The sequence below is a fragment of the Hyla sarda genome, chromosome 1, assembly GCF_029499605.1.
Source record: "Hyla sarda isolate aHylSar1 chromosome 1, aHylSar1.hap1, whole genome shotgun sequence".
Taxonomy (NCBI): domain Eukaryota; kingdom Metazoa; phylum Chordata; class Amphibia; order Anura; family Hylidae; genus Hyla; species Hyla sarda.
In genome coordinates, this window is record NC_079189.1 from 196336391 (window position 1) to 196356038 (window position 19648).

Genomic DNA, 19648 nt, shown 5'->3' on the forward strand with positions numbered 1-19648 from the left:
TCTCTGAGGTCACGACCACAGTGCTCTCTGCTGACCTCTGCTGTCATTTTTGGAACTGTCCAGAGCAGGAGAAAATCCCCATAGCAAACATATATGCTGCTCTGGACAGTTCCTAAAATTGACAGCAGAGGTCAGCAGAGAGCACTGTGGTCGTGAAATCATAGAAATCCAAAAAGAAAAGCATTTCCTCTATAGAATACAGCCCATAAAATGTATTGGAAGGATTAAGATTTTTTTAATAGAATTAATTTACAAATCTGTTTAACTTTCTGGCACCAGTTGATTTAAAAAAAAAAAAAGTTTTCCACGGGAGTACCCCTTTAAGGGGTTATATAAGAAAACCTAATCCTACATTCCCATTGTATATTCTTCATGTCTAACTTTTGGCAGAAGTTGCTTAACAATTGGCAATGTGTCTGATACTTAATCTTTCAGAATAAAACAAATATATGCATGTAGATTAATTGTTCACTTTGGAAACAACACCCATATATACAGACAAGTGAGGTATCATGGGTATGTGATTTCAGTAGAGTCATTGTGACTCTGACTTTTCTTGCTGTAACAGAACTATTATATTTTAATGGAAGATCAAATTCTACTGAGGATAGACAGAAAAAGTTTTGCACTTCATAACTATAAACAGAAGTGATAATCTTTAACTGTACGAAAAAAACATGTTCTGTCTTTTATGGTATTCTGTGTATTTTCATATCTGCATGTACAAAAGGACCCACACAACACCACAAAAAAACAAATGTTTATGAAAAAAGCCTTTATTGAAAAATTGAAAAATATAAAGGTACATGATAAAAATATTTATAATAGACTGGTGTACAAACAGGGGACAGAAAGAATGATGGCTAATGGGTGAATGTAACAATCATTAAAGAATAAAGAGGAATAAAGAGTCACCATACAGGAAGACACAGCTTACAACTTTATTTTAATTTTAATTATTTATCTAAAAATGTTCTGCACTATTGAAGAAAAAGTATTTTCATTGATGTTTTCTGTGCATCACAATCCCTTTTTTTATTCTGGCACTTGTGTATTTTATTGTTGTTTTCATGTGTAGGAACCATCCTCCAACATGTTGCCAAGGTTGGCTTCCCTTTAGATAATATGCATGCGTATACTACTGAAACGTATGAAAAAAAAAAATTCTTTGAGGTAAATTGAAACCTGTGGCTATGTTAAATTTATGTAATAGAAGCATTCTCAGTGTATATGCAAAACATAAATCTAAAACATGTATTTTAACTTTGGTTCTCATGAATGGCTACGTGGCGGAGGGGGTGTGTGTTTGGGGGGAGGTGTTCAAGTACTGTGGAACATGCCTTAGGTGCACCCCTGGGATTGGTTAAATATAATTGTCTGAATATGGCACTTTGAGTTTATTAGTACAAATGATTATCAGTATAAATGGTAAAAACATACAATGCAGTTGTGTTGTGGTTGGCCATAAGCAGTAAACTGCCGTTAACCTGCATCTTCTTAATACTTGCCAGTTTTAGCAATTATCACCTTATTCTGAAAGGGTTACTCTGCCGCAAACATCTTATCCCCTATCCCCCTGCCGGTGGGGACCTCCGCAATCTCCGTGCCGGTGGCGGCAGCGTCAGGAATGCGGAAGCTTCACACCACGCCCCCTCCATTCACTTCTATGGGAGGATATGATGTAGCAGTCACGCCTCCTCCCATAGAAGGGAATGGAGGGGGCGTGGTGGCTGCATTGACAGTCATTGGGCACAAAGCGTAGCTCACTCCGTGCTGCATTAAAAGAACTTTGGTTACTGGAAGCATGTCGCAGACAAGTGGAGTATGTTGTAAATGTCCTCAAAAGAGATGCAATGTTCTGTATATACCACCTCTGACTGATCAAAGAAATGTCCTACACCGGGTTGATCATAGCTGTTCTCCCATTTGTTAACTAAGGCTGGGTTCACACTACGTTTTCTCCCATACGGGAGCACATACGGCAGGGGGGAGCTAAAAGCTCGCATGTCACCGTATGCGCTCCCGTATGTCATTCATTTCAATGAGCCGGCCGGAGTGAAACGTTCGGTCCGGTCGGCTCATTTTTGCGCCGTATGCGCTTTTACAACCGGACCTAAAACTGTGGTCAACCACGGTTTTAGGTCCGGTTGTAAAAGCGCATACGGCGCAAAAATGAGCCGACCGGACCGAACGTTTCACTTCGGTCGGCTCATTGAAATGAATGACATACGGGAGCGCATACGGTGACATACGGGAGCGCGAGCTTTTAGCTCCCCCCTGCTGTATGTGCTCCTGTATGGGAGAAAACGTAGTGTGAACCCAGCCTAAGACAGTTACAATTGTATTTAAGAGAGATGCTCTTTGCATTCATTTTGTAACATGCCTGATGAAGGGACCTAAGAGGTCTTGAAAGCTTGCAATCTATATACTTTTTTTTCTATATTTCTAAGGCTAACATGGTACAAACTCTCATCTGGGAGCATGTCAGAAGTATATACTGCATAATACCAACAGCAACACATCGACATGTATTTTACCCTATAGTGTCCAAATAAATAATCCATGCAAGGAACACTTCTTTTTCCCTTTTTCATCAAACTGTGTGAGACCAATCACAGCTTAGATTTCAATTTACCAGAGCTTGTTAGGTGAGCTGTGATTGGTCGCTGTAGGAAAATTACTCCACTTTTTCTCTCACACAGTTTGATAAATCTGGGCCATTACTTTACATCATCATTTGTATGCATGGAATATATGAGAGAAGAGCTTAATTTCCCTGATTTGTATTCAATGGCCCTTATTTACTAAGAGTGGAGTGGAGTTTTCTTTGTGGGTTTTAATTCCCTACAAGTATTTTTCCACGGTATTTACTAAGCTTTCCCATTGCTTTGCACTTTTCCCTACATTTTGCTTTTTTTTTACACATGCTCGGATCTGTCGGGTTTTCCAGAGCTCAAATCCTCTACATTTTCTGTGGAAACCTTAGTAAATATGTTGTGATTTTTTTTTAAACCTCAGGGACACGGCCCATTTCCCAAAAGACCACGCCCCTTTTTCAGGTTTACTGAGTAAAATGAAGAGTTGGTCGGGTTTTTACATTTTTTGGGTGCAAATTCTGGCGCAGACATCATTTGTCTTGCAATGCGCCAAATTCTGGGGCACAACCCAACAAAACAGGTTGGGTTTACAATAGTAAATCAGGGCCAATGGCCGACAAGTACACAAAACATCTATAGCGCCACATACTGTACAGTCCAAATAGTATTGATTTTCAAAACTAAAATTGAGGCAAAAAACATGGGGGGAATTTATCATTGTTTTCTGTGGTAGACGTGTTTTACAGTCAATAATTTTTAGCTGTAAAGTGCTGACATGCGTTAAATAAACAATACACTGCTAAAAAAAATTACCTAAACACAGTCAATTTTCCTTTCAGTTTGAAAGTGACTGTGTTGTGTGCTGCGTTTTGCTGTATTGCTTTGATGACCCTATGCTGTCGACCTATAACTTTTCTGTATATGGATCTGTATGAGGGTCATTTTTTTTTTGCCATGACCTGTAGTTTTTAGCTGTACCACTTTTGTGTATATGGGATGTTTTGGCCACATTTTTGGTGTTATTTTGGGATGTGATGTGGCCAGAAAATCTGCATTCTTGTACTTTAGTATTTTTTTACGTTTACACCATTCACCGCATCGGACCATTAACATTTTATTTTAATAGTTTGGACATTTCCACACACATTGATATAAAATATGTTTATTCATTTAATTGTTTTAGTTTTTTTTTATTTCTATAAAGAGAAAAGAGGGTACATAATGTTTTTTTGAGGGGACAGGCCCATTCACATTTATTTAAAATCAAGGCATGCTGGGAGTTGTCATTGTGCACCATATAGAGAGACACAGGTTAGGGCAGCAATCCCTAACCTATGACACTCCAGCTGTTGTAAAACTACAACTCCCAACATGTCCTCACTGTCAGGGCATGCTGGTAATTGTAGTTTTGTACCATATAGTTAAACATTTTTAACCCTTTATTTTTGGTGTTGGATCAGTGTACGTGCACCAAATGTATGAAAAGGTGCAGTACATGTGATAAGTATGGGGTGGTACATGTTTTTTTTTACGTCAATACGCCATTTATATGGTGCCTCCTCTGCGACTTTTTGTGCAACTTTTTACATCAAAATTTTTTAGAAAAAATGTTTGACTTTTTAACCCCTTAAGGACTCAGCGTTTTTCTGTTTTTGCATTTTCGTTTTTTCCTCCTCACCTTTAAAAAATCATAACTCTTTCAATTTTGCACCTAAAAATCCATATGATGGCTTATTTTTTGTGCCACCAATTCTACTTTGTACTTACATCAGTCATTTTACCCAAAAATCTATGGGGAAATGGAAAATAAAATCATTGTGAGACAAAATTGAAAAAAAAACAACGCCATTTTGTAAATTTTGGGGGCTTCCGTTTCTACACAGTAAAGTTTTCGGTAAAAATGACACCTTATCTTAATTCTGTAGGTCCATACAATTAAAATGATACCCTACTTATATAGGTTTGATTTTGTCGTACTTCTGGAAAAAATCATAACTGCATGCAGGAAAATGTATCCGTTTATAATTCGGACATTTCCGCATATGGCGATACCACATATGTTTATTTTTATTTACACTGTTTTGGGGTTTTTTTGTGGGAAAAGGGGGGTGATTGAAACTTTTAATAGGGAAGGGGTTAAATGATCTTTCTTCACTTTTTTTTTGCAGTGTTATAGCTCCCATAGGGACCTATAACACTGCACACACTGATCTTTTACATTGATCACTGGTTTCTCATAGGAAACCACTGATCGATGATTCTACTGCTTGACTGCTCATGCCTGGATCTCAGGCACTGAGCAGTCATTCGGCGATCGGACAGCGAGGAGGCAGGTAGGGACCCTCCGGCTGTCATGTAAGCTGTTCGGGATGCCACGATTTCACCGCGGCTATCCCGAACAGCTCCCTGAGCTAACCGGCATACTTTCACTTTAGACGCGGCGTTCAACTTTGAACGCCGCGTCTAAAGGGTTAATAGCATGCGGCAGCGCGATCACTGCCGCACGCTATTAGCCACGGGTCCTGGCCGTTGTTAGAGGCCGGGCCCGACCCGCTATTGCCCCGCGTTATAGATCGGGAGCGGACTCATGACGTAGCGGTACGTCATGATTCCTTAAGGGGTTAAATATGCTGGTGAAAGGCAGTTTTGTAAGCCAGGTATGGGCTGGTGTGGATTTGTGGTGTTTTGGAAGGGGCTTCAACTTTTTAGAAAAAGTCACAGTGATAAATTCCTGACCACTGCATCTGCACAGACAGATGTGACTGCTGTGCAGTAAAAAAATCCCCCATTATGTTTACACCCTTGATGCTGCACTGCTGTAAACAATTGTTCTTTTTTCATCTAAAAAAAAAAAAAAAACAGCACGAGAACACATTCTTCACCACAGTTGATTATGTTGTGCTGGAAGATTTGAAGGTTTCATTGATATCCTTGAATTGTTATATACAGCTTACATACTAGGAGTAACATTAGTAAGATCAAATATGCTAAATATAAAAATGCAGAGTTTCCACAGTTTTTGATTTGCTTTCCTTTCATTGTTTTTAAGATAACCTCTTATCTTGAAGTCTGTATTTGCATATTGAATTTGCATCTTTTCATGAAGTCTACTAAACCATTTACTTGAGGGTATGTATATATATCTTGCATAAATAGAAACAAATAAAATCATTTACATAGTTGTAGTCCAGGGGTTAAACCCCCCGCGATCAGACACTTATCCCTTATTCTGTGGATAGGGGATAAGTTGCCTTTTGCTGCAGATGAAACAATAAATGTCAAGGACAAAATAATTTCAAATATATTTGTTTTGGTTAAACTATATGTGCATCCCTACTATTTTGTGTATACAGCTCCACTGCAGACTTATGCCATAAACCATAAGCAAATCGTGAATGTAGTCTAAATCAGCCATGTGTTACCATTTAACCCCTTAAGGACCACGGGTTTTTCCGTTTTTGTACTTTCGTTTCAATTTTGCATCACAAATTCTACTTTGCAGTGCCATCAGTCATTTTACCCAAAAATCTACAGCGAAATGGAAAAAAAAATAGATGTGCGGCGAAATTGAAGAAAAAATGCCATTTTGTAACTTTTGGGGGCTTCCGTTTCTACGTAGTACATTTTTCGGTAAAAATGACACCTTATCTTTATTCTGTAGGTCCATACGATTAAAATGATACCCTACTTATATAGGTTTGATTTTGTCTTACTTCTGTAAAAAATCATAACTACATGCAGGAAAATGTATACGCTTAAAATTGGCATTTTCTGACCCCTATAACTTTTAAATTTTTCTGCATATGGGGGGGGGTGTGGGGGCTCATTTTTTGCGCCGTGACCTGAAGTTTTTAGAGGTACCATTTTTGTATAGATCGGACTTTTTGATCACTTTTTATTCATTTTTTCATGATATAAAAAGCGACCAAAAATACGTTATTTTGGACTTTGGAATTTTTTTTGCTTGTACCCCATTGACCGTGCAGTTTAATTAATGATATATTTTTATAATTCGGACATTTACACACACGGTGATACCACATACGTTTAGATTTATTTTTATTTACATGGTGTTTTTTTATGGGAAAAGGGGGGTGATTTGAACTTTTATTAAGGAAAGGGTTAAATCATATTTATTAACTTTTTTTTACACTTTTTTTTTGCAGTGTTATAGCTTCCATAGGGACCTATAACACGGCACACACTGATTGCCAGCACTGTTCACTGCAAAGCCATAGCTTTGCAATAATCAGCGTTATTGGCGGTCGATTGCTCAAGCCTGAATCTCAGGCTTGGAGGAATCAATCACTGAGGGGACACACCGGAGGCAGGTAAGAGGACCTCCTCTCGTGTCCCAGTTGATCGGGACACCTCATTTTCACTGCGGTGGTCCCAATCAGCCCCGCTGAGCAGCCGGGCAGCTTTCACTTTCGGTCTAGACGCGGCGTTCAACTTTGAACGCCGCGGCTAAAGGGTTAATACCCTGGAACTTTTCCCACAAAATTATATATCAGTCAGTACAGCAATTTCTGCTCAGTAATATAATGCCAGGAGATGGGACTGCATTTATAATGTGACAGGATCCCCTTAAAATGACAAAGATTTTCCTGCTGTCTATATTACTGTCTGTACACACATCAGCCCTAAACATGGAGAGGGCCCCACCCATAATTATCCACTTCTCTGAAGTTGTTATTATTATGGGGCATTCATGTCTCTACATGAGCTGTGTATATATTAGTACAGTTATCAATATCCTTCACAAACCCTGTGGATTCTATGAAGAATGTACAGAATTGAGGTAACATAACATACAATGGCATTTGGTCATCTCTATATTATCACTGTATAAAACGTTTCTCTATACTATTCGGATAACTGTGCATGAGATAGAAATGCTGAAGATTGTTGGCAGTGAAAAGTGTGCAGCATTTCAGAAGGAGAATCCAAAACAGAAAATCCACAAGTAATCTTGGATTTCCTGCGGTAAAATTTGAGTTTATATTATGCAAAATGTACATCAATGGATCTGCAGTATCACTACAGAAAAGTCAGAAACAATAAAGCATCACTATGTTCCTATGTAAATTGGGCCCATTTTTGCTATGACTAGTTCTCTTTTTTAACCGTATTAACTATCATTGCAGATTTTGACTTTAATAACAAATCTACAATAAATCTACAGGATACCCACAACATAAATTGACAAGTTGTGGATTCTTATCCCCTATCCAAAGGATTGGGAATGAGATGTTAGATCGCAGGGGCCCTGCCACTGGGGACCCCCGCCATCTCCTGGCCGGCAGCAGCGGCATCCGGGACACGGAAGCTTGCAGCTTACGTGTTCATGACGTCACGCCATGTACCCCCATTCTTGTCTGTGGGAGCAGTGATGACGGCTGGTACATAGCCATCACGCCTCCTCCCATAGAAATGAATGGAGGGGGCATGGCGACCCACATTGCCAGTCATAAGGCACGAAGTAAAGTTTGCTCCGTGCATCGAATGACAGGGGTGTTGCGCCGAATATTGTGGGGGTCCCCAGCGGCGGAACCCCCGTGATCTAAGTAAAGGAAGTAGAAGGAGAGAACTCCAGCCAGCTCACCCCGCCTGGAACAGATGGAGCACGGATCCCGGTGCTGGACAGCATGATCTAACATCTTATCCCTTATCCTTTGGATAGGGGATAAGATGTTTCCAGCAGAGCACCCCTTTAAGTTTGAATTGCAGGTCAGTTTCTGGGTGAATTCTGTACTGAGCTGATTTTTTTTTCCACAGGAGCAAATCCCCATAGCAATCCTGCTCTGGAAATTTTCTGACACGGACAGAGGTGGCAGCAGAGAGCACTGTGGTCAGACTGGAAAGAACTACATAACTTTCTCTGTATTATACAGCAGCTGATAAGTACTGGAAGGATTAAGATTTTTAAATGGAAGTAATTTACAAATCTGTTTAACTTTCTGGCACCAGTTGATTTCATTTTTTATTTTTTTTTATTCCAACAGAGTACCCCTTTAACTAATGGAAAGGTAAGGCTGGATCCCTTTTAATCTATGAATTTTGAAAGCGTTCATGATATATATTATTATATTTTAATAGTTAGAACATTTCCACATGTGGCAACACTAATTTAGCTTTTTTTTTGTTTTACATTTTTTTTGTTATGAAAAAAGGAAATAGGGTGTTATTAAGCCTTTTTTTTTTTTTTTTTTTACTTTTTTATATTGAAAGTTTATTTAGTCTTCTTTGGGGACTACAATTTTTGATTGTTCAATTTCTTGTACAGTACTCTGCAATACTTTATTGCAGTGTTCTGTTTTGTGTAATGGGGGTCTTATATAGCTTCTTTGTCACAGCATCTAGGTGGTTAAACCTGCCAGTGTTGGGTATCATCTGAAGTAAGCAATCAGTTTGGAGCAGGCTCATTTGAGAACTGTACCTCTTTTAGGACCTCTATCAATGAGCTTGAACTAAGAACAGCAAAAATGCAGATCTCCATCCATACATTACATAGTAACCTATTTATTTCAAGGAGCGCTATGGAATGCTTACTTTGCCTATATCTCTGCATAGAACTCAAATACAGGGTGCAACTGGTTGCAATTCTCAGCAGTATATAGGTAGGGAAGTACAGAAAAGGCGGGGGTTCTGTATCCCAAGCGCTACTGTTAAATGACACGGTAGGCCAGAAGGTACACAGGATGCTTTTTATTCGTACATAAAAGGTGCAACTGGACAACGCATTTCGGCGTGCTCACACGCCTTCCTCAGGTCCACAATATAAATTATTGTGGCGTCCTGTGTGGAGGTTCCTGTGTACTGGTGGCAGTACACAGGAAACTCCACATAGGACACCACAGTCATTTATGTTGTGGACCTGAGGAAGGTGTGAGAGCATGCCGAAACGCGTTGTCCAGTTGTACCTTTTATGTACGAATAAAAAGCATCCTGTGTACCTTCTGGCCTTCCGGTGTCATTTAACAGTAGCGCCTGGGATACAGAACCCCCGCCTTTTCTGTACTTCCCTACCTATATATAGCCTTTCCGTTGCCCAGCCTTGGGCACAACAGACAAGGGGGTACCAATCAGCAAGCTGTTACAGTCCACCCCACACCACTCCAGAGTTGCGCCATATACATCGCACTGCTTCTAGAGGTTAGTACCACTACACAGGTGTGGTGGTGGGATTCCTTCGTCTGTATTCTTCCTTATCAAGAAGTATACAACCTACTACGCCAGAGAGCGCCCCATATCTTTTTCTTTTCTCCTCCCTCTCCAATTCTCAGCAGTGGAACCCCTTGTGTTGGGGAACAGCAGGGTGTGCACTATGCTTTGTTGTTTTATTGTGTTTTTAAATATACAAATTTTCACCAACCAAAAAAACATGTTAAAAATGTAAGGGTTCCCCAACACAAGGGGTTCCACAGCTGGGGTTTGTAAAGGAATCGTCCAAAGTAGAAATCTTTGTAAAAGAACAGCATTAGGGATTTATAAGTTAAAATGTAGGGGGGGGGGGGGAGGGGGGGCATAGTTAGGGCAATGTTCAGGCTCCCAACTGGGGGACACTTTGTCATAATTTTAATGTAAAGGGACCCTTCCATGAAGTAGGGGTTGTCCGAAGCAGCAACCCCTTTACTATGCATACAATAAATTATCAATAATAAATTATGAACACTTGACATTTTTCATGACATTAATCTCAACAATATGACAATTCAACAATATTAAGGCCAGCAGATGTTAAAGTAGTTAAACAGTATTGTATGTTATTTTATAATGGGATAAATAAATATATCTATCTATCTATCTATCTATCTATCTATCTATCTATCTATCTATCTATATATATATATATATATATATATATATATATATATATATATATATCCTATGGTGGAATTGCTTTCAGTGCAAAAGATAACAGGAAAAAGTTCCATGTATAAGTCATACATTTACAGTACATATTTTACTACGAATATAAATGTAAATAGTGCCCAGTCATCATTACTTACCATTATGTATTGACAGACTGATAAAACTAGTTCTTGTTATATAATCCCTACAAAAATCTGAATTCAATTCCTCAGAGGCTTTTTTTTGGCAGGAAACTGGTCAAACAGCTAAAGGCAATCTCCAGGAAGCGTGGGAAGTTTGGTTTATTAAATACTATGTTCAGCATGAGATTATAGAAGGACGGGATACAACCAAGAGTATGCCACTGTAAACAGTTATTAGTGTAGGGAAATATATGTATTGTGTACAGTAAATGTAAACATATAATATTATATGGTAATGTGCTAGGGATAAAGATGAGGCTAGCTACATCTGTATACATGCACACATTTACACAAACACACACACACACACACACACATATATATACAATGATCCCTCAACTTACAATGGCCTCAACATACAAAAGTTTCAACATACAATGTTCTTTTCTGGACCATTGTAACTTGAAACCAGACTCAACATACAATGCTATGGACAGTCCAGATCTGTGAAACATGTCCATGACTGGAAGAACCAACCAATCAGAATGGACATTCACTGGTAAAACCCCTGTATTACTGAAGTGAATGCACCAACTGAGGTATTACATGTTCTGTACTCTTTACCTGTACCAGGGTTAGCTCCTCCATTGAACACCAGCTGGGGGCAGCTCCATTGTACTTATTTAGGACATTGCGTGTACTGGACAGTACCCTGAAGAAGCTCCTGTCCTCTACATAGATAGTGATTACAGCTCCCAGCAGATCTTTATTACTTTTATATGTAAGAACGTGTTTTATCTATATTAGTTATCTACTTATTTTTCTTTAATCCTCACTTTTTCCTATTTTTTGGTTGACATTTTGGTGGCTTCAGAACCGATTATCAGGTTTCCATAGAGTTATGGTCTCAACGTACAATGGTTTCAACATACAATGGTCGTCCTGGAACCAATTGATATTGTAACTTGAGGGACAACTGTGTGTGTGTGTGTGTGTATATATATATATATATATATATATATATATATATATATATATAAAGTCCAAATATGAACAGCACATCAAGAAAGATAGGTAGTTTTGAACGGGGTGCAAGCATACTTGGAGCCTCGGTCACCGGTTCCTCAATCCATAAAGTACAAATAGATGCAACACACCACAACTTGAAAATCATGGTGCAAAATTTATTCCATAGTGTATTCCAATAGACAACGTTTCACCAGCCTCACGCTGGCTTTTTCAAGTACAAATATGTGATACATGCTGGGCTTTATACACCGCCCACAGGAAATAGAATGACATCATCAACAGTGAATTTACATATGTAAACAAATCAATCAAAGTACAAAATACATGAATAAAGTGCATATTATCATAAAATAGCATATGTACATAATTATATATACATTAACAGTGCTTTCAAATGTCCGATTCGTAATATGTGGTCTATACATCCCACCTCAGTGAAAAGTGCAAGTGCTTGTGTTATTCATCTCCAGGGGTTTCCGGTCACGATTCCTTTCCAATACATCCTGCCGTCTCCAGCGTAGGACGCCGTGGACGGCCTTGTAAATATAATGCGTCTCTTTCCGGTGACATATGCGTCACTTCCGTTTTGTATAGCGTCCATAGTTACACTCTCCAACTACTGATGAGAAGAGCTTGCGCATGCTCAAAGTGTCCACAGGCTTCCCGTTCGCCATCTTAGTGTGGGGCAAAGTAAGGTAAAGTAATTCATATTGTTTTCTTGTAGTTTCAATTACATTCACTGGTGAACATATCGGGACATGTATCCTACATTTGTACATCAGCACGGGGGCATTGTTGACATGATCCCAAGCAACCATTCATGTATACAAGGGCAAGAGTACAGCAATCTCCCAATTTATGGGACCAATGTGCCGTGTCCAGGATAACGTCCGTAGCAACGGACGTCATCCAAGTAGTGACCCCTGGATCACCCCAGACAGAAACTGTTCGGGTGTCGATCCAGATAGTCAATCCAACACTTGTCCCTGCTGTATGGGAGAAGTACTCTATTTCTTTCTGGATACACTTGTCACCATAGAAAACAATAGACTGTCTACCCAACTGACTGCAATACATTACTTAGGTTTGAGTCTTGTCACCCAAGACCGATGGTAACTTCGTTACCTTATAGCCAATTCTTGCGTGCGAACCGCATTACGGATACGGAAGAGAAATACAATGAGGCTACAACAAAAATGGTTAGACAATTTCTACACAGGGGCTATCCACCTAAGGTTATCATGCATCAATTAAAAAAAGTACAACAGAAAGGCGATACCAAGGACAGATTTAAAAACAACAGTAGGATACCTTTCATTACTACATATAATGAATCATCAGAACTGATCTTGAAGGCAGTAAGAAAACACTGGCATATTATTAAGAATACCTATCCACATATTGCAGAATTCAGTGCACCTCCCTTGATGTCATACAGGAGGGCCCGGAATTTGAGAGACCACCTAGTAAAATTGGACTCATCCAACTTTAGTGGCTCAAGACAAAAATATCTTACAGTTGAGGCTAAAGGCTGCTATTCATGCAGACATTGCGTCAACTGTAAATACATGCAGAAAGGCAGGAATTTTTTACATCCTATCTCGAGTAAGACGTATCCCATAACATTCTATTTAACTGGTGAGAGCAGCTTTGTAATATACATTCTATGGTGTCCCTGTAATTTATTTATGTTGGGGAAACAAAAAATGATTTTAAAACTAGATTGAATCAACATCGCTATTCAATTAGAAAAAAACGTATGGACCTCCCGGTGGCAAGCCACTTCGTGGAAGCAGGACACAGTGAATCAGATTTGAAGTGCATGGTGGTGGACCACATTCCATTACCGAATAGGGGGGGGTGATAGAATCACTCTACTACAGAAACGTGAACTGAAGTGGATATTTGAATTGGGAAGCCTAAAACCGAGGGGTTTAAATGTGGAATTTGTGGTCCTGCCCAAAATGATTAATAAATGAGATGTGATTTCCCTATACATCGACTTTCTATATATCTTGTATGTGTTATTTGATGTGATTTGTAACAATTTTATGTTTTGTTTTTATGTAGATTATCTCCATTTGGTGGACCGGTCACGATACGACTTTCCAAGGATTAATTCGGTTTACCTTCATGTCCATACAAGTTGCTTTCCTTTATTCTACTAGTATCAAGCCGGGGACATTTAAGGTGACAGATCCGGTGTGTGATTTCTTGCATGTGGGCAAAATAGAGTACTTCTCCCATACAGCAGGGACAAGTGTTGGATTGACTATCTGGATCGACACCCGAACAGTTTCTGTCTGGGGTGATCCAGGGGTCACTACTTGGATGACGTCCGTTGCTACGGACGTTATCCTGGACACGGCACATTGGTCCCATAAATTGGGAGATTGCTGTACTCTTGCCCTTGTATACATGAATGGTTGCTTGGGATCATGTCAACAATGCCCCCGTGCTGATGTACAAATGTAGGATACATGTCCCGATATGTTCGCCAGTGAATGTGATTGAAACTACAAGAAAACAATATGAATTACTTTACCTTACTTTGCCCCACACTAAGATGGCGAACGGGAAGCCTGTGGACACTTTGAGCATGCGCAAGCTCTTCTCATCAGTAGTTGGAGAGTGTAACTATGGACGCTATACAAAACGGAAGTGACGCATATGTCACCGGAAACAGACGCATTATATTTACAAGGCCGCCCACGGCGTCCCACGCTGGAGACGGCAGGATGTATTGGAAAGGGATCGTGAACGGAAACCCCCTGGAGATGAATAACACAAGCACTTGCACTTTTCACTGAGGTGTGATGTATAGACCACATATTACGAATCGGACATTTGATGGCACTGTTAATGTATATATAATTATGTACATAGGCTATTTTATGATAATATGCACTTTATTCATGTATTTTGTACTTTGATTGATTTGTTTACATATGTAAATTCACTGTTGATGATGTCATTCTATTTCCTGTGGGCGGTGTATAAAGCCCAGCACTTATTACACATTTGTACTTGAAAAAGCCAGCGTGAGGCTGGTGAAACGTTGTCTATTGGAATACACTATGGAATAAATTTTGCACCGTGATTTTCAAGTTGTGGTGTGCTGCATCTATTTGTACTATATATATATATATATATATATATATATATATATATGTATATAAGTGTCTGTGAGAAAACCTGTTAAGCCTGTGTGGAGTGGGCATACATAGCAGTATAAGAGAGCAATCTTAAAAAGGGGCATGGAGAGCAGTCTGTTTAACATAGGGGGCATGTGAAGCAGTCTGTAGGGAGGGAGAGAGAAGACTGTGTAAGAAAGAGGGTATGAGTGCAGTCTTTACAAAAGGGGGGCTTAAAGGTAGGGGAATTGTATTGTTTGGGTAGCTATAGTTATGACAATTTTTAAGGGTAGCTATAGTTATGACAATTTATCTGATTAATGTACAGTATTTGAGAACACTACAGCACACAGCAGATATAGTAGAAGGAGCATATTGGACAGCATGGACTCAAGATGGGGAACTTGGGCATTACTTAATTGCTACTGAACCATAGCCCAGAGGCAAGGTGTTATTAACTTCTAAATGTTATTGATGCCAGGGCGTGGTTTTCCCAGTAACCACCTGAATGGTAGCACCGCTATCCCAATGTTAGGCAGGGCAATAATAGTCCAAGACTAGGTTAGGGTTAATGGTAGCTTTACTGAGTTAGACAGATGGAAATAATCTTTACAGCTAGGCTAGGATCCCAGAGAGGTGGCTAGTAACACAAAAGGACCTCACAGCTTGCTGGGATTTGTAGTGGCTGACAGACTTTAGTTCAGCCACACAGACTATAATAGACTTGACTTTAGGCTTGACTTAAGACTGCACTGTGTTGTAGATAGTGACAGCAGACATAGACTTGATTTACTGGAATATGGCTGTAGGGGGCTTGAGGCCTCCAGATATGCTGGACACTAGATCTGAGATGTCTGGTCTTTACTGTTCCTCAGCAGGAGTGATAAGAGATTGTAATGGCTGCCCCTCTTATAAAGGGGGGCTAAGCCAGAAGCCAATAGGTCAAGCTGCAGGTCACCTGGTTAGCTGGTGCTCTCTGGGTAACAAACACATGTGAACACATTATCATGTGACAAATCAAGCACATAACACTATACATTATCATGTGACAAATCACAGGTCCTTAAAAGGTCCTTTATCCATAACACACATAACACTATACATTACATATATTATTATGGGGGAGACACTGCAGATGGGCCCCTAGGACACAGAGGGACTCAACCTGACAGGGCCTAAGGACTGTATGGGACTATATCCCGTACTGGGACATCACAGTATATAAACCCCATTGTAAACAACTATTAACAGCCATAACAAGCAGAATGTACCTAGCAAAATAGTTAGGCCTATTCCAAAGAGTTATGTGCCTGGCAATAAAAAGAAGTCTAGTGGCATTAGTACACAATATAACGCTAATTCCTACAATTGAAAATAGCTTATCTAAAGGGCTTGACTATTGCATGCAGTGCCTCACCAGTGAACGTTTTGCTACAGCTTAGTCAGGAGGCATGGGCAAGGAGAATTTCCTATTTAAATAGAGACTGCTCATTAACCAGATGTCCTCACAAACTGTAGTCTTCTTTAACATTGTTAAGTTAAGAGGATATTAATGATTAATAAAATTTAGTAAGAGGCTCCTAGGTCTTTCTCCACCATGTGTTTCTAACATGTTAATCATAATTTTGTAATATGTACATTACACTTTCTCCATGATTTTTTATTTATCTGACAATTGGGAACCCAACCAATCACCAAAATGGGCAATCCTTGTACCCCTAGCTGCAAAACTGTGGCTAAGAGGAGTTTCATGGAAGAACAGTTTGGCATGCACCCTGACACTACGTTCAAATTCTATGCCAAAAATAGCCAAGAATTGTGCTCAATCGTTTTTATTAGTGCAATAGACTTTACATAGAGTGGCAGGACGTATTCTCAACCTCAGCTAGGAAGAATGCAGTAGGGTTGGTTCCCTATTTTTACGATCATTGGGAGTCCTTCTGTTTGGATTCCCAACTACCGTATATACTCGAGTATAAGCCGACCCGAGTATAAGCCGAGACCCCTAATTTCAACCCAAAATCCCAGGAAAAGTTATTGACTCGAGTATAAGCCAAGGGTGGGAAATACATCATCCCCCCCCTGTCATCATCCAGACCCGTCATTAACATCCTCATCATCATCACCGCCTGTCATCATCCAGACCCTCATCATCATCACCTGTCATCATCCCCTTGTCATCATCCCACACCCCCCCCCCCCTTCATCATCCCCTTGTCATCATCCCCACCCCCTTCATCATCCACTTGTAATCATCCCACAACCCCCCCCTTCATCATCCCCTTGTCATCATCCCACAACCCCCCTTCATCATCCCCTTGTCATCATCCCCACCCCCCTTCATCATGCCACACCCCCCCTTCATCATCCTCTTGTCATCATCCGCCCTCAGTGGTCTTCAACCTGCAGATCTCCAGAGGTTTCAAAACTACAACTCCCAGCAAGCCCGGGCAGCCATCGGCTGTCCGGGCTTGCTGGGAGTTGTAGTTTTGAAACCTTCGGAGGTCCGCAGGTTGAAGACCACTGCGGCCTTCGACATCATCCAGCCCCCTCTCACCCCCTTTAGTTCTGTACAGTACTCGCCTCCGCTCGGCGCTGGTTCGGTGCTGCAGGGTGGTTCCGGGCTGCTATCTTCACTGGGGGCGCCTCTTCTCCGCGCTTCGGGCCCAGAATAGAGGCGTTGCCTTGACAATGACGCAGAAGTACGTTGACAATGAACGTACCTCTGCGTCGTTGTCAAGGCAACGTGACTATTCTGGGGCCGGGCCCGAAGCGCTTAGAAGTGGCCTCCCCGGTGAAGATAGCAGCCCGGAACCACTATCCCACCGGACGACCTCCTCTCCGGACAGTCCTGCAGCACCGGACCAGTGCCGAGCGGAGGCGAGTACTGTACAGAACTAAAGGGGGTGAGAGGGGGCTGGATGATGTCAAAGGCCGCAGTGGTCTTCAACTTGCGGACCTCCGGAGGTTTCAAAACTACAACTCCCAGCAAGCCCGGACAGCCGATGGCTGCCCGGGCTTGCTGGGAGTTGTAGTTTTGAAACCTCTGGAGGTCCGCAGGTTGAAGACCACTGCGGGTGGAGAGTTCACTCGAGTATAAGCCGAGGGGGGTGTTTTCAGCTCGAAAAATCGTGCTGAAAAACTCGGCTTATACTCGAGTATATACGGTATGTACAATTTACCATTTATTCCATAGATAGGTGAAAAATGCTTTAGACTGGAACAGTGTCTCATTTCAGACTTTTTATATTTAATTTAGATTACATATGTGGCAAGCTATCACAATTAATTAATATTTCATAATTGGCTGGACTTGGACACATTTTTGGTTCATTATGCAATTGCTTTCCTAAAGGGCTGCTCTTATTTTGCAGGTCGGTCTTGTAATAATATACATGGTACAGTGATTTGAACACATATACTGTACTGTAAGGAGTTGGTGATATTGGGATATAATGTTCTGCTTTGTTTTTGCTACGCTCCAAAATATTTACAAGTTAAAGGGGTACTCCAGTACCAAGGTGTGGGCGCCCTGGATGTCCTCTCCCCATGCCCCGTATATGTCTTAGTAGTTGTCTTAGACTGGATGCTCTTTTTGGTATGATGCTTCTTGTACACTGTATTTTTGTACTGGAAGATTTTCTTATTGCACCTTTGCCAGTGTATCCCCCTTCCCTCCCCTTCTTTTATTGTTGGGAATTATTGCAGTCTTTTATTCTGTTTTTCATGTACATTTGTATGTATAATTTACAATTTAGAATTTATCACCATTGTACCTTTACTTTTTCTGTTCAATAAATATACCTTTTGACACTAAAGGGGTACTTTTTTAAATCAACTCATGCTAAAAAGCTAAACAGATTTGTAAATTACTTCTATATAAAAATCTTAATCCTTGCAGTACTTATCAGCTGCTGTATGCTCCACGGGAAGTTCTTTTCTTTTTGAATTTCTTTTTCTGTCCAACCACAGTGCTCTCTGCTGACACCTCTGTCCATGTCAGGAAAAGCCAGAGCAGGAACAAATCCCCTTAGCAAACCTATCCTGCTCTAGACAGTTCCTGACATGGGCAGAGGTGTCAGCAGAGAGCCCTGCGGTCAGAAAAAAAAATCTAAAAGAAAATAATTTCCTTTTACAGCAGCTGATAAGTACTGGAAGGATTAAGATTTTTATATAGAAGTAATTTACAAATCTAAAAAAAATTGGGGTATGTGCAGCTCACAAAATAAATTAGTCGAGGCTATACGGAAAGTATTTACACCAAAAATTACCAAAATAAAATAATATAAAAGGAGAAAAGGGGTACCAAATGCCTCTAGACTAATACCATAAATGGTACATGATTATATAAATTACAGAAAAATGAAGTCGGACTGTGCTTCACTTTAAAAGATGTACAAAATTTTATATAAAATAATTACAAGTGAGACATAAAATAAATATAAATAATAGAAATCAAATACATAAATATCTCCTTCCACAGGGCCCTTGTGGGGAGGTAATGATATTAAAATAAAAAGGATATTTTAAAATCTGCATGTATATTATATTCTTCCGCTACTCCAATTTTGTGCAAACCGGCATGATACACTTTTTATAAAGTACACTCCGTTCTCGGAAGGTTTGAAACAGTTCATAAAATGGTATAGTTACCAACTCCCATAGATGATTTTTGGCTGGATGTCCGAGAGATAGATGGCAAGTGCTGTGGAGGCTGTGTCCAGCGCTGGCATGCGCTTACGGTGACGGGCCCGGTTGCCTCAGGCCGAGGAGAAGTCACCGGTCACGGAGTAACTCCGGAGATGGAAGCACACTCGAAGACAGATGGATCTACTCCGGGAACAAAGGAAAGCCTCGTGGAGGATCTCTCGGCGTCTGATGGTATGGCAGA

The 19648-nt window shown here is 40.3% G+C and overlaps 1 long non-coding RNA gene across 1 annotated transcript in view; it reads left to right on the top strand.

The window, feature by feature from the left end:
* Positions 1-5589: 5589 nt before the first annotated feature.
* Positions 5590-19648, top strand: part of LOC130362384 (uncharacterized) — a 92785-nt gene continuing 78726 nt past the window's right edge. The window contains exons 1-3 of the long non-coding RNA XR_008891393.1: positions 5590-5726; positions 8376-8501; positions 8603-8626. This is a non-coding gene — a long non-coding RNA (uncharacterized LOC130362384). The remainder of the gene's footprint in view (positions 5727-8375; positions 8502-8602; positions 8627-19648) is intronic.